The following is a 14,909-nucleotide window of genomic DNA, read 5'->3' as shown; positions in this document are numbered from 1 at the left end:
AATCTTGGCAGAGCTAGTTTCTCTGGAGAGGAACCTTCTAGTTCCCTTCCAGCCCTCTCTAGAGAGGGAGGAGTTTAGTTAGTTAGTGAGCAGTCTAGTCTACCCCTTCCTAAGGAAAGGTTGTGCGTTGGCTAGCAGAACACTGCCTGCTCTGCTAGGCCCAGAGGCCCTGCCTCTGAAGTCTACATGATTGCATGTCCCCTCCTGGGCTTGCATTGCCTTAACCCCAAGCTAAAAGAGCTTGATGCCAGGACAAGAAGTTCCTAGGATTAAAGTAAGAGACAGACTACAGACAGCTAACCTAAGTTCCAGCAGTAGAGGAAGGGTTCCTATTTACTCCAGCCGACATAGCAGGGCTGAGAGAGCCACCGCATAGCAGAGCTGAGAATGTTGCAGAAGTGTTTTCCTGCCATTTTAATGCCAATACCTGCTGATGACCAAGATACCGTTTGGAAACTGTTTGGATTACCGTTTATGCCAAGTAAAGCTGTGTTCAACGTTAATATCAAGTCTGGACTCCGTTTATTCTACTTATTCATCATACAAGTTATTCATCCCTTTTACACTTGCTTCGGACTACACCACGTCTGGGATCCAAGGATATTCAGGTAGGAACACCGTGACACGTGTACATAACATCTACAGAGACTGTAGGCCACCCTGCACAACTCTGGCAATCCTACCCTGTGTACCAATATTACCATCTACAAAAGGGAGCCTTGTGCTTCCGCTGCTTAGCCGCAGCTGGCGTCACGTTTACTTGCTCTATAAGAGGGACATATTTCGTGGAAACCTCCTAAGGGGGCAATGGATACCCCAGACGCCCTGGTAGTAGACTGCTGCACATACAATATATGTAATGTATGCGTTGGGAATGTATGTAGCTGGCTCAGGAACCAATTCTGTTATACAGCTTCCATCTGTGTACATCAGCCAGAATCAGACATATCCTCAATCCCAGCCAATTAAAGGGGTTCTCCAGGAAAGATAAAAATACTGAAAAAACATGTTCTTATATATAAGCTATTAAATGTCTTTAATTATTTATAATTATTTAAATTATTATAATTGCTCCTTTAGTCTAGGGAACAATCAGTCAAGTAGCTAAAATGGCTGCTCTTGGATTTATGATCATAAAATCTGTCCTTCTAGTGACACTGCAGGACGGCCAGTTTGAGAAAGCGGAGCACAGAGTCCTATGTAAAGTCTGCCGGTCTCAGCACTGTGAAGCTGTATATTATGTGCAGATGACAACTGAGATAACTGCTCCGCTGTGTCGCTGTGCTTCAGAAAGGAGTTTCCTCATCCCGTACTGGCAGGCTGAGGTGTTTTCTAAAGACGCTCCTCTCCAACAGCAGCGCGTCTGGTCCTCAGTCCTACCCTTCAGTCTCCGAGTACGGGATGATGCACAGGGACACAGCGGAGCAGTTATATATCCTGCATGGTAAACTCCTTGTTACTTCACCTCCTCAGAAAATGCAAAAACATCTTTAAAATTATATTAGTAAAAATTACAGCTTGCCCCCGTTATAAACCCCCTTCACCAAATTATGAGAAACAAACTAAAGTGTCTGTCAATACAATTTCTCAATATCACTATATCCGCTAACCAGACCAAATATTATATGGGACAACAATGGGTGTGCCGGGTGAACTCTGTACACATGACCGTGCCTTTAATCAACATGTTTATTACTAAGGAAACCAATATAAAGTCTCATGTCATACATTATAACACTGGATGCTGCGGTGATGCAATTCTTTTTACTTTCTGAATTTAACTGATGCTGGAAATTTGTTTTCTAAGGATGGGTTCACACAGTCAAAAGACTATAACAAACGGCGCCAGATAGACCTCATTGACTATAATGGGATCCATCTGGTATCTGTTAGAAAACCCTGCATTTACCTGACCAAATATTGCAGCATGCTGTGCTTTTTTGTCCTATATTTTTTACAGAATTGCAACGAAGGCCCTTAACAAAGCTTCCAAGTTACGCAGATATGAACATAGCCAAAAAGCAAACGTACTTGAAAAATACTGTCCTGACACTTTTCAGCTTTATGATATCTTAAATAGAATGAACAGGTTTTTCCAATCCTTTTATATTAATGGCGTATCCTCAGGGTAGGCCATCAGTATCTGATCAGTGGGGCCTAACACCCGGCACACCTGCCGATCCACTGTTCTGTAGTAACTCTGGTGCGGGAAGTCGGCTCCAGAACTACACATTTCCATCCATTTTGTCTAATGGATAAAAATGTTTTGAAGTGAATGGGAGCAGCACTACAGTAACCAGCTCTGTCCACTACACAAAGGTGTAGTTCTGGTGGCAAAGCTACTTGGGAACAGCTGATCGACGGGTTGTCTGATCCTCACCAATCAGATATGGATAGCCTATCCTGAGCATAGGCTATGAATATAAACGGACCGGAAAACCCCTTGAATTTTTCCGAGGTCTGCACCTCAAGATAATTCCACAGATTTCCAGATGTGAGATGATTCCTATAACACTGTATCATACTTCATAAACTGTCCTCAGTGTGGAACCAGTCTCAATAGCCAGCCTGATGTTATAGGGACAGTCTAGGGTGGACTCGAATGCTCATGTTGTAGGGGCAGTCTAGACTAGACCCATTCTCATGTTTTAGAGACAGTCTAGAATATACTCTCATTCTTATGTTGCAGGGGCAGTCTAGACAAGACTCCCATACTCATGTTATAGAGGGCAGTTTAGACTAGACTCCGATACTCATGTTATAGAGGGCAGTTTAGACTAGACTCCCATACTCAGGGGCGGATTGGCCATAGACCCTACAGAGAAATTTCCTAGTGGGCCGATGCCCCATGCGGCAATCCAAGTCCTTCTCTCTGCTGCTGACCGGGTACATAATGAGCTCTCTACAGTAACTAACGCTGTGAGAATCAGGTACTCATGTAACCAGCCAGTGGCCGCACAGGCCCTGCTAAATTCAATTGCCGTGGCCCACATCTCATCTAAGCCCCCTACTCCATAGACAACTGTAGGAGGAGGACAGAAGATGGTAGCTATTATTGGCCACCACAGGGACAGCTTTTAGGGCAGTATACTGTGCTACAATGTGTTATTTGGTTCTGCTGGGATGGTATTTTGCACCATAGTATTGTTAACTCTGCCTACTTGTGTTGCCCCACCTTCTGTTAATTTGGACCTGCTTACAAATGGGGCCACTTTTTTCCCATGGTCACTTTAAGTTCCCATTCTGCCCCTGCGCATACTCATGTTATAGGGGGCAGTCTAGATTAGAGCTTTATACTCATGATATAGGTGGCAGTCTAGACTTCCATACTTATGATATAGGTGGCAATCTAGACTTCTATACTTATGTTATAGGTGGCAGGCTAGACTAGACTCCGATACTCATGTTATAGGGGGCAGTCTAGATTAAACTTTCATACTCATGTTATAGGGGGCAGTCTAGACTCCCATACTCATGTTATAGGCAACAGTCTAGACTGCCAAAAGATGGTTGGAAGGAATAATACCCAAACTAGCATAAATGTAATGCATGTAGCACAGTTTATTCAGTGACCAAAGTAAGGTACATAAAAAATATACAAATATCCTAAAAATGATGAGGCACACAAATATCCTGGATAGAAAGACCTTTATGCTGCTATAGCGCTGGAAACACAACCAGTATCACACTAATATCACTCTGCTATATTCAGTGCTGTAATATCCCCAAAGGCCAAGCAATATGGAGACGTACTGATGCATCTGACTGTAGATGTATTGTAACTAGCAGATGCATACATACATCCAGTGATAAAAAGATTACCCAGTTGTGTATAAATACACATAATACAATGATGCCAAACAGTATCAGTATAAGCTATCATATAAAGGAAGGACTTATACTTCTTCCTACGGGTCCACTTCTGGCTTTGCCTCAACAAACTTGATTAAAAACTGCCACGAATGCTTTGTGTGACACCACCCTAAAGTAAGTCAGTATGGATCCAGAAATAGCATATTGTCCATAGTGTAGGTAAATAAGATAATACACATAAATCCTCTTATACTACCTATAGTGAAATGAAAATCCCTACGTGCCATGATAAGCAATAGTAAGCTCCAATTGGTACTGAAGTGATAGTAGACATTAATGTGTCATACTCATGTACATGCTGTATATATACCTCAATGCGCGTCTTCGAGAGGAGACAAAATTAATTAAAATTCCTGAGGTTTAAATAAGCCCAACAATATGGACTGATGCCCACATGGGATGTCATATCAGCATGCCCATGGCATGATGAATTCCTGCACTTAGAGAGTGCACATTTCCGCCCAGCACCACAGCGCAACCTGATGACGCCACTACAAAAGAGTAATTAATCAGGCCACTGCCACGGCTTATTTAAACCACAGGAATTTTAAAGGCTATGGATACCTTCAGGATATTTTTTTATGATTGTATTTTACAAATTTTGGCTAAAAATATTTTTTGAATTGCAGTTAAAAATTTGTGTATTTGCTAAATTTCCCTCCTGAGTTCTGTCAGCTGATGCCTCATATAAAGTCTTATCTCTGATCTCCTGACCTCATAAATGCTCATTTAAGCCATGTTATTACCAGTTTAGCCATAATGAGTGTTTATGAGGTCAGGGGATCAGAGATAAGGCTTCACATGAGCCGTCAACTGACGGAACTCAGGAGAGACAATCTGAAAACAGAGTTTTAACCAAATGTATCACAAAAACTGCAGAAAATGTTTAATAAAAACCAATTGAACCAACTGAATAAAATGCAATTGTAAAACAATTGCCCCTGAGGTGTCCATAGCCTATAGATAGTATTGCCTCCTGATGAAGCTACGTTTAGTGAAAAATGTGTTGAGATATCTGTTTCCTTCACAATAGAATTTATTGGCCATATGATAAAACTGTATAGATATCCTGTTCTAGTAGCATATATATATATTTTTCATTTAGCAAGCAAAGTGGCAAAACATGATATGGATCTAGCCTAACCCCGAAGTGGTCACAACAGCTATTAAAGTTGATTAACATGACAGGACATCCTAAGGCCCCTTTCACACGGGCGGGTATTCCGCACGGGTGCAATGCGTGTACATGAGCGTTGGTTTTCACGCATCACTTGTGCGTTGCGTGAAAATTGCAACATGTTCTATATTCTGTGATTTTCACGCAACGCTGGCCCCATAGAAGTGAATGGGGCTGCGTGAAAATCGCATCGCATCCGCAAGCAAGTGCGTTTTTCACTGATGGTTGCTAAGAGATGTTGTTTGTAAACATTCAGTTTTTTATCACGTGTGTGCAAAACGCATTAAATCGCATTTCACCCGCGAGATAAAAACTGAACGCATCCGCAACACATCCGGACCTATTCCGCTCACGCCCGTCTGCAAGGAGCCTAAGAAAGTGTGTAAAGTGTAAAGATGTGCCAGATTTATCACAGCGGCTGATGCTTGATGATAAATACACAGTGTGCACAATATACACAGTGTGGACAGTACAACATGGCAAAACACAAGATATCACATATCACAAGATTCAGAGTATAACATGACATAGCTCAGTGTGTGACACATAGTGTAACATAGAGGAACGTAAAATAGGATGGAATATTACAAATGGTAGGTGATAACATAACATGGCATATCACACTATACATACAAGTATACAGTTTGCTGGAAGGGGGTGGCTAAGTGTTCCAACAGTCCTTATCGCGCCCCATTACATGCCACAGTCAAGGCACAATAGATAGCTACCACCAAATGTCCCATAAGTTGTCTTCAACTGACGTTCTAAGAACTGTGCCACTAAGAGAAACTGTTATGATTTTTTTTTTTACTGCCAACAGTAACCTCGAAGCTTGTGCCTGAACTGTAACTACTAAGCTTTTTACTGGACTGTAACCATCTTGTGTAACAGCCAAGCATGTGTACAAAGACTGTAACCATTAAGCCAGTGTCTCATCTTTTCAGTAAAATTCCAATGTTTAGCCAGCAAATTTGGCAAAAGAAGCAGGAAGCAAGGCGCTCATAGGGTAGTAAGTTTTGGGTACCAGATCTTGAGAGTAGGCTGTGTCGATTGTTATGCTCACCTTCTGGTGTTGTGCATGCGTTGGTGATGCCGGTATCTTCTCAGTCCTTGGAGTTGCCAGTTGATATGGAATGCTATTAGAAGCTGTGTACTGAGGTCGTACACAATGTGATACCTCTTGGCGCAAAACCACAACCGCGCCACACACAGCAGCCCGAACTAAAGCATCTTGACTGGTCGCGCTAACTGCATGTGCCCGGTTCCAAAGACTTGAAAAAGGAGTAGTCTCACTCCGAAACGCGTTGTCACCTGATCAAAAATAAAAACCTTTTTATAAGACGTCATTCGCTGTTGTGGTTTTGCGCCAAGAGGTATCACATTGTGTACGACCTCAGTACACAGCTTCTTATAGCAATGTTTAGCCAGCCTGTGTTTCCTTGTGTGTAAATGGATCTGCCCAATAATAGAGAGAAGAGTGTGGATGTACAGTTAGTTCAGCTCCATCCTCTCTCTCTGCTCTCATCTCTATGATCAATGCGGGATAAAACTAGGAGGATATATCCAGGACTATGTGGAGCCTGGAGAGGGGGACCCCAGGTAAACAGCATTAACCCCTTACTGCCCTAGACCACATAGGATCCTGATATTAACCTCTTCACTGCCCTAGATTCTGGCATTAACCCAGCCACTGTCCCAGACCATTAGGGATTCCGACATTAACATTTTCAATGCCCTACACTACCAGGGATCCTGATATTAATACCTTAAATTTCCTAGATCACTGAGGATTGTGACATTAACCCTTAATTTCCCTAGACCACCAAGGATCTTGACATTAACCTCTAACTGCCCTATGCCCTATACAACCATCCTGACAAATAATGGGGTTGTCCCACCAAAACAACCTATGCCTCTTGTACAGGATTCGGGCTCATGCACTCGACTGTTGCCCGGCCGTGGCCGTATTGCCGTAAAGCCATAACTTTTTTATTTTTCTGTTCGCATAGCAATATGAGAGCTTGTTTTTTTGCGGGGCAAGTTGTAGTTTTTAATGCCACCATTTAATATTGCATAGGATGTAGTGGGAAGTGAAAAAAAAAAATCCAAATGTGGTCGAGCGGTTTTTTGTGGGAGGAGAAGCCATTTAGAATTTTTTTGTAGTTTTTTGTTTCACCTTTTTCCATATGGGATAGATATTATTATATTTAGATTTTGCACGCGCTATAGTTTCCGCACGTGGCAATACCCATGATGTGTATTTAAAATTTTTTATTATTTTTTATTTTGGGGAAAGGGGGATGATTAGAATTTTTAGATATATTTTTTTTTATGTTTCGAAAAATTTTATTTGTACACTTTTTTATAGTTTATAGTATAAACTATTTAGCATTGGAGTTTATGAGAAATTTACTATGTTTCCATGGGGTCCTGCAAAAGGACTCTGGTTCCTCAGATCGTCACACGTGGAGCTGGAGCACAGCCAGAAGCGCGTGCTTATGGGTTTTCACACACTCCGATGCCATGGTCAGGTTTGATGGTCCGCGATTGGCATTACCGCCGGTCGCAGACATTAGCTGAGGGCACCTGCTGTATAAACAGGAACAGTGTGGGTGCCATCTTTAAAGACCCGACAGGTGACATACTATTACCTCACATGTCGGAAAGGGGTTAAAGAGGTTTTCCAATAGCTTTTACTGATCGTGTGGGTCGATACTCGGGACCCCCACCAATCAGCTGTTTGAGAGGGCACCAGCGCTTGCAGTAGTGCCGCGGCCTTCTCCAGCTTTGCCTAGGTCATGTGATGTTGCTTTCATTGGTCACGTGGACCAGGCACAGCTCAGCCCTATTGAAGTGAATGGGACTGAGCTGTAATATCAAGCACAGCCGCTGTAAAACGTACAGCGCCGTGCCTGGTAAGCTGAGAAAAGCCTAAGGTGCTACTGCAAGCCCCACTGTCTTCTCAAACTGATTGGCGGCGGTCCCGGGTGTCTGACCCCCACCGATCAGATACTGATGACCTATCCTGAGGACACAGTTGGAAAACCCCTTAAAAAACATCAGTGACTAACATACTGTTATAGGGGTAAAAAACGAAACAAAAATACATCTGCTGAGGCTGCCTGTACTGAAGTGCGTTTTATTCTTTCAATCACTTTTTTTGTGCTTGGTGCCTTTTTGCTGCAAAGCCCTTGAAGCTGACCTATTTTTACAAAGAATCCAGTCAGCAGCTTTATTTTATAAATGTGCCCTATGCCATAAGCATATTATGAACTTACTAGGGTTCCTCTGTTAGGATATGTTCAAACAACCTTTTTTCTGCATGGATTTCAGTGCATAATCCATTTACAATTCCATCTCCTGTTGTTTTCAACGGGAATCAGTTCTGATGGTCATATGGCCTCAGATTTCAAATTCTCATCAAGAAGGGACACGTCCTTGGCGCAGCTTCTTTGCAGAAATCGTGCTGAATTATCAGGAGTGAACTGGGCTTATCCATGTCAGGTCCATGGAATTCAAACCACTAATCTGCAAAGTACATGTCAAATCTTTCTGACCAGCAGTTATACCATTCGGACATATCCTTCGGTCTCTAGCTGGTTTGGGGTTTACTGGCATGACAGAGTTTTGGAACCAGTGTCATAAACTATAGTTGTGCATTGCAAACACCAATTGAAGTAGACAGCTGGAAGGCACCGTGAAAGTGAAGCACAGGGCCTTTTGGTGCGATATGAGTATTCTGGAGCATTATATTTAGTAGTGGTGTTTATAGCAGACATCCAATCATTTGATACGTGTTTTTAGATATTATACCCATATGCTTTCTCCTAAGCATGTTCCCTTTATGAAGGTTGCCATTGTGCTACACTATTTACTATATCGCTGTACAGTGAGGATCCTGTGTGGCAAATTCACTCCAGGAAGTGTCTAGTAATTATTACGTATTTTGCTGCATGTAGTATTTTACAGCTGCTCCTAATATTACACAATCATAAACCAGAATCATCACGTAATAAGAACTTAGGGGGCTATTTCTCATTTGAGGTTGTTTTTGTGTCACTTTTAAGCCTGGCTTTGCTTTGTGTGCCTGCACCAAATTTATGAACTGGTGCACCATAATAATATATCTGGCATGAGTGCAGAGACAGATTGGACATAGACTCTACAGGGAAACCTCCCGGTGGGCCGATGTCCATGGGGCCACCTGAGCCCTCCTTTTGGCCAACCAGTGGCAGTCTTTAAGGATGTATTTAGTGCTGCTGGGGCAGTATATTGAGATGAACGGTATATTTCGCTCTGCTAGGGTGGTATAACGTGCCGCAGTATGGTATTGCTGGCTCTGCCTTCTGTTAATTTGGAACCGACTACAAAATGGGGCCACTTTTATTTTTTTTCCAGGGCCACTTTACGTTCCCAGTTCGCCCCTGTCCAGGTCTAGTCTCATCTATAGCTCTTAAGTGGAAAGTGACGACGATCACAAAATGCCACAAATTTAACCAAATGTCACAGAAAAGTTTGCAGTTGCCATGACTTGCGTCTTTTTTAGACCACAAAATTGACTTATCTGATTTGATAAATGTCCCCCTTAATGTTTAAGGCTACTTTCACACTAGCGGCAGGACGGATCCGACAGGCTGTTCACCCTATCGGATCCGTCCTGCCGCTATTTCACCGTGCCGCCGGATCGCCACTTCGTCCTCATCGACTATAATGGGGACAGGGGCGGAGCTCCGGTGCAGCACGGCAGTCCACGGCGAAAGGCCGCCGGACTAAAAGTACCGCATGTCCGACTTTTTAGTCCGTCGGCCTCTCACCGCGAACTGCCGTGCTGCGCCGGAGCTCCACCCCGTCCCTATTATAGTCAATAGGGACGGAGCGGCAGTCCGGCGGCACGGCAAAATAGCGGCAGGACGGATCCGACAGGGTGAACAGCCTGTCAGATCCGTCCTGCCGCTAGTGGGAAAGTACTCTTAGATAGATATGTATAGATAGATTTATCTGTGTGAACCTAGCACTCCACCCACCTGCCTGGTGCTTTTAATTAGGAATATCACAATAGCTGGACGTGTTAGAGTAGGTCCCGTCTGTTAGAAGCCACCTTGTCGTTTGGTAGATGGGCCTGACATATTTTTGATCAATAATAGGCGCTAAGAGCTTCTACTTTGTCTAAGGGCTCGATCACATGACCGTTGTGGTGTCCCGTTCCCGTATTGCGGACCGCATTTGCGGATCCGCAATACACGGGCACCGTTCTGTTGTCATTCCGCATCACGGATGGAGATGCGGAATGGAAGCACGGAACGGAACACTACGGAAGCACTACGGAGTGCTTTCTGGGGTTCCGTTCCGTGCCTCTGCACCACAAAAAGATAGAACATGCTCTATCTTTTTGCGGAACGGAGGGACCGTGGACCCATTCAAGTGAATGGGTCTGCGATCCCCATGCGCCTGCCCCACGGAAGTTGCCCGTGCATTGCGGACCGCAAATTTGCGGTCCACACAGTGGCGTAGGGATCGCCATAGCAACCATAGCAGTGGCTATGGGGCCCTACGCCACTAGGGGGCCCGTCCGACCGCATTCAAATTTTTTTATTTTATTTTTTTATTTTTTTTATTAACACACACAGACACTACACACAGGCAGCCAGGAGGTGGCGTAACTACCGGGGAAGCAGCTGCTTCGGGGCCCGACAGTTTATTTTCAAGTTAGTTAAATATCGATGTCTTACTGTTCAGGGCCCCTTCACAGCAGCGGTCTTAATGTTCCCTTGCTAATGTGCTCTAATCTTACTGTATATACTAAAGGCTAATGTGCTCTAATCTTACTGTATATACTAAAGTCTCCTGATGTGTCTGGGATTCGAACCCACAACCTCCAATGTATCAGTGTATCAGAGGCAAAGCATTAACCCTCACAGCCATAAAGAAGGCATTGCAACTGACTGAAAAAATTTGACACTTCTACGGTTATAGCTGGCTAAGTGTACATCTATACACATGACAGCTGCCCCAACACACCCAGCACTGCTATATCTCTATATGACAGCTATCCCAGCACACTCAGCTCTGCTATATCTCTATATATGAGCAGCTATGTGTATAGATGTACACTTAGCCAGCTATAACAGTAGAAGTCTCATAATTTTTCAGTCAGCAGCAAGGCAGCTGTTATGGTCTTGAGGTTAGGTGCTCTGCCTCTGATACAGAAGGTCGTGGGTTCGAATCCCAGCAGAAACCTTTTCTGAAATACAAGCAGTGACTCCATATATGGACATACAGGGAGGGACACAGGAAGAGGCTGCATCGCATCGCTGACATGGAGGTAAGTAGAAGTGTTTATTTTATTTTTTTTAATACCCGACTGTTACTGCCATGGGGGGAGCGGGGGGGGGGGGGGTCACTTGATACTGGCACATGGGGGGAGGGGGGTTGGCACCTGGGGGGGGGGGGGGTTGGCACCTGATACTGGCACATGGGGGGGGGAGAGAGAGGCACCTGATACTGTGGATGGCACTGTTCAGGGGAGGGGGATCTGTGTATGGCACTATTTAGGGGAGTGTGGATGGCACTGTGGATGGCACTATTTAGTGGAGGGGGGATCTGTGTATGGCACTATTTAGGGGAGAGGGATCTGTGGATGGCACTATTTAGGGGAGGGGGGATCTGTGGATGGCACTATTTAGGGGAGAGGGATCTGTGGATGGCACTATTTAGGGGAGAGGGATCTGTGGATGGCACTATTTAGGGGAGAGGGATCTGTGGATGGCACTATTTAGGGGAGGGGGGATCTGTTGATGGCACTATTTAGGGGAGGGGGGGATCTGTGGATGGCACTATTTAGGGGAGGGGGGATCTGTTGATGGCACTATTTAGGGGAGGGGGATCTGTGTATGGCACTATTTAGGGGAGGGGGATCTGTGGATGGCACCATTTAGGGGAGAGGGATCTGTGGATGGCACTATTTAGGGGAGAGGGATCTGTGGATGGCACTATTTAGGGGAGAGGGATCTGTGTATGGCACTGTTTAGGGGAGGGGGATCTGTGGATGGCACTATTTAGGGGAGGGGGAACTGTGGATGGCACTATTTAGGGGAGGGGGATCTGTGTATGGCACTATTTAGGGGAGGGGGAACTGTGGATGGCACTATTTAGGGGAGGGGGATCTGTGGATGGCACTATTTAGGGGAGGGGGATCTGTGGATGGCACTATTTAGGGGAGGGGGGATCTGTGGATGGCACTATTTAGGGGAGGGGGGATCTGTGGATGGCACTATTTAGGGGAGGGGGGATCTGTGTATGGCACTATTTAGGGGAGGGGGATCTGTTGATGGCACTATTTAGGGGAGGGGGATCTGTGGATGGCACTATTTAGGGGAGGGGGATCTGTGGATGGCACAGAGGGGGGGGGGGCCCATAATTTTTTTTTGCTATGGGGCCCATGCATTTCTAGCTACGCCCCTGGGTCCACAGCACAGGCACAGGCTTCACAGGTTCGTGTGAACGAGCCCTAATAGTAAGTATAGCAGTTATGCATTTTACTTTTTTTTACATATTCACCGTCTTAGTGCATATAGTGGTGTGCTGCTACTTTGTTTCTATCTATTGGGTTTTAACCCATTCACCACAGTTGGAGTGCTGCCTCACTTTTTGTCTTTTGGAGCTATGTGTGGAAGTAATACCCCCTGAGGATTTGCACCCATTTTCACATTGTCTAACTGTGCTACTGTCTTCTCTGGAATTAGATAGATACATAGATATGTGTAAATAGATAGATGATAGATAGACAGCATGTAGAAGGGATCACAGCACTCCAGGAAGGTAGATTTATTCTTCTGTAACTATAAAAACACAACATTGCGTTTTTATGGATACATAGGAATAAATCAACCACTTTTTTGACATTCCTGGAGTACTGTGATCCCCTCTACATGCTATTTGAAACTAACTGATCAGGTCTGGATTGCGTGCACAATAATTTGAATACGTCACTACCTAGTGCTGCTGTCTTGCTTTTATATATACAGTATATCATTTATATACCGGTATATCTATCTCTCTCTATATATAGTTATATATATATCTACATATTATAGTACGTACCTTAGAAGCTGTTCAAGGGCACTGTAAGTCTCTCCTAATCTTCGACAGGGTTGGGGACAATTTTAAATAGGGAGGTTATTGCTTACATAGCTTAAGGCGTTTCCTTGATCTTGACTTTCCAGTTTAACTACAACTGCCATGTGGAAAACACTATGACTAAGACTAGTCGTATAATACATTAAAATAATAATCAGTAAAATCTAATAAAAATGAGTCAGAAAAACCAACATAGGAAGCTTAATATAGTAACAAAGTTGAAATAGTAACATCTGGATTAAACCTCGAGTTTTAATACATCTGATATATAAAGCTGAGTGTATGCGTGTATGTCCGCTAAAGCAATTCGCACCGTCGCATTTACAATCAGGAAATTTGGCACACAGGTACATCAGGTGTCTGGGAAGGTTTTAGACCAGATCTCAGCTCTCTAGCACGTACCGCTTCTAAGATATGTCCAAAAAATGCATTAGCCAATAGAAGTCGCCATACACATGGTCACATGTCACTTATCAGCCAATAGAAGCTCACAGGCCCTTAGTCTCCACATACACATAGTTTTACACCAGATTTCAATAACAACCCAGCTATTTCTTTTCACTGCTGTCGGTCAGCTTTAAAGGGCTTCTGTCACCCCACTAAAGTCTTTTTTTTTTGTTGGGCTAGTTAAATTACTTATCCTGCGACATGAAAATATAATGGTGTTACTTACTTTGATTCAGAAGTTTCTTCTAAAAATGAACTTTTATAATATGTAAATTAGGCCTCTACCAGCAAGTAGGGCGGCTACTTGCTGGTAGCAGCTGCAGAAAACCGCCCCCTCGTCGTGTTGATTGACAGGGCCAGCCGGGATCTCCTCCTCCGGCCGGCCCTGTCGGCATTTTAAAAATCGCGCGCCTGTGTTCATTCTGCGCAGGCGCTCTGAGATGAGGAGGCTCGCCTCCTCAGCACTCCCTCAGTGCGCATGCGCCGATGACGTCTTCTATTTCGGTGATGTCATCGGCGCAGGCGCACTGAGGGAGTTCTGAGGAGGCGAGCCTCCTCATCTCAGAGCGCCTGCGCAGAATGAACACAGGCGCGCGATTTTTAAAATGCCGACAGGGCTGGCCGGAGGAGGAGATCCCGGCTGGCCCTGTCAATCAACACGACGAGGGGGCGGTTTTCTGCAGCTGCTACCAGAAGAAACTGCTGAATCAAAGTAAGTAACGCCATTATATTTTCATATATCGCAGGATAAGTAATTTAACTAGCCCAAAAAAAAAAAAAAGACTTTAGTGGGGTGACAGAAGCCCTTTAAAGGGGCATGGCACTGTGGATGACACTGTTAAGGAAGCAGAGTGCAGTGCAGATCACAGTCAAAGGGGCAGGTAGGGTGGCCATTCAGGCCACCCTCAAAAGATGGACTTAAAAACCCTGCCCCCAGGCCCCAGTTAGGCCACGCCCTCTCCTACTCCACAGCCGACGGGGATTGAAAAAATGAAGGTAAAAATCTACTTCTCAGCTGCAGGGGTGGGAGGGAGGTTGACTTTCTGCCTGCAGCTCACGCTCAGACAGCACAGTGCTGCTGTCTGAGAGTGAGCTGTTCAAAAGAACATTGCTGTGTCTGTCCAGGCCTTGCGCCGGATGGAGGACAGGGAGTCTGAAAGCTGGACTGTCTTGCCTAAAACCGAACCTCTGGCCACCCTAGGGGCAGGGTGCTGTGGAGGTCACAGTTAAGGGGGCGGTCCGCTATGGAGGTCAGTGTTAAGGGGCAGATTGCTGT

General features: G+C 44.6%; 1 protein-coding gene across 1 annotated transcript in view; it reads right to left on the bottom strand.

The window, feature by feature from the left end:
- Positions 1–13,205, bottom strand: part of LOC120996164 (small cell adhesion glycoprotein) — a 68,014-nt gene extending 54,809 nt beyond the window's left edge. Inside the window, exon 1 of the mRNA XM_040425918.1 lies at positions 13,151–13,205. The gene's annotated coding sequence lies outside the window, so the exon portion shown is untranslated. The remainder of the gene's footprint in view (positions 1–13,150) is intronic.
- Between the last annotated feature and the right edge of the window lie 1,704 nt (positions 13,206–14,909).

This window comes from Bufo bufo, chromosome 3, assembly GCF_905171765.1.
Source record: "Bufo bufo chromosome 3, aBufBuf1.1, whole genome shotgun sequence".
NCBI classification, from domain to species: domain Eukaryota; kingdom Metazoa; phylum Chordata; class Amphibia; order Anura; family Bufonidae; genus Bufo; species Bufo bufo.
The sequence above is the reverse complement of the archived record's forward strand: the minus strand, read 5'-3'. Positions and strand labels throughout refer to the sequence as shown.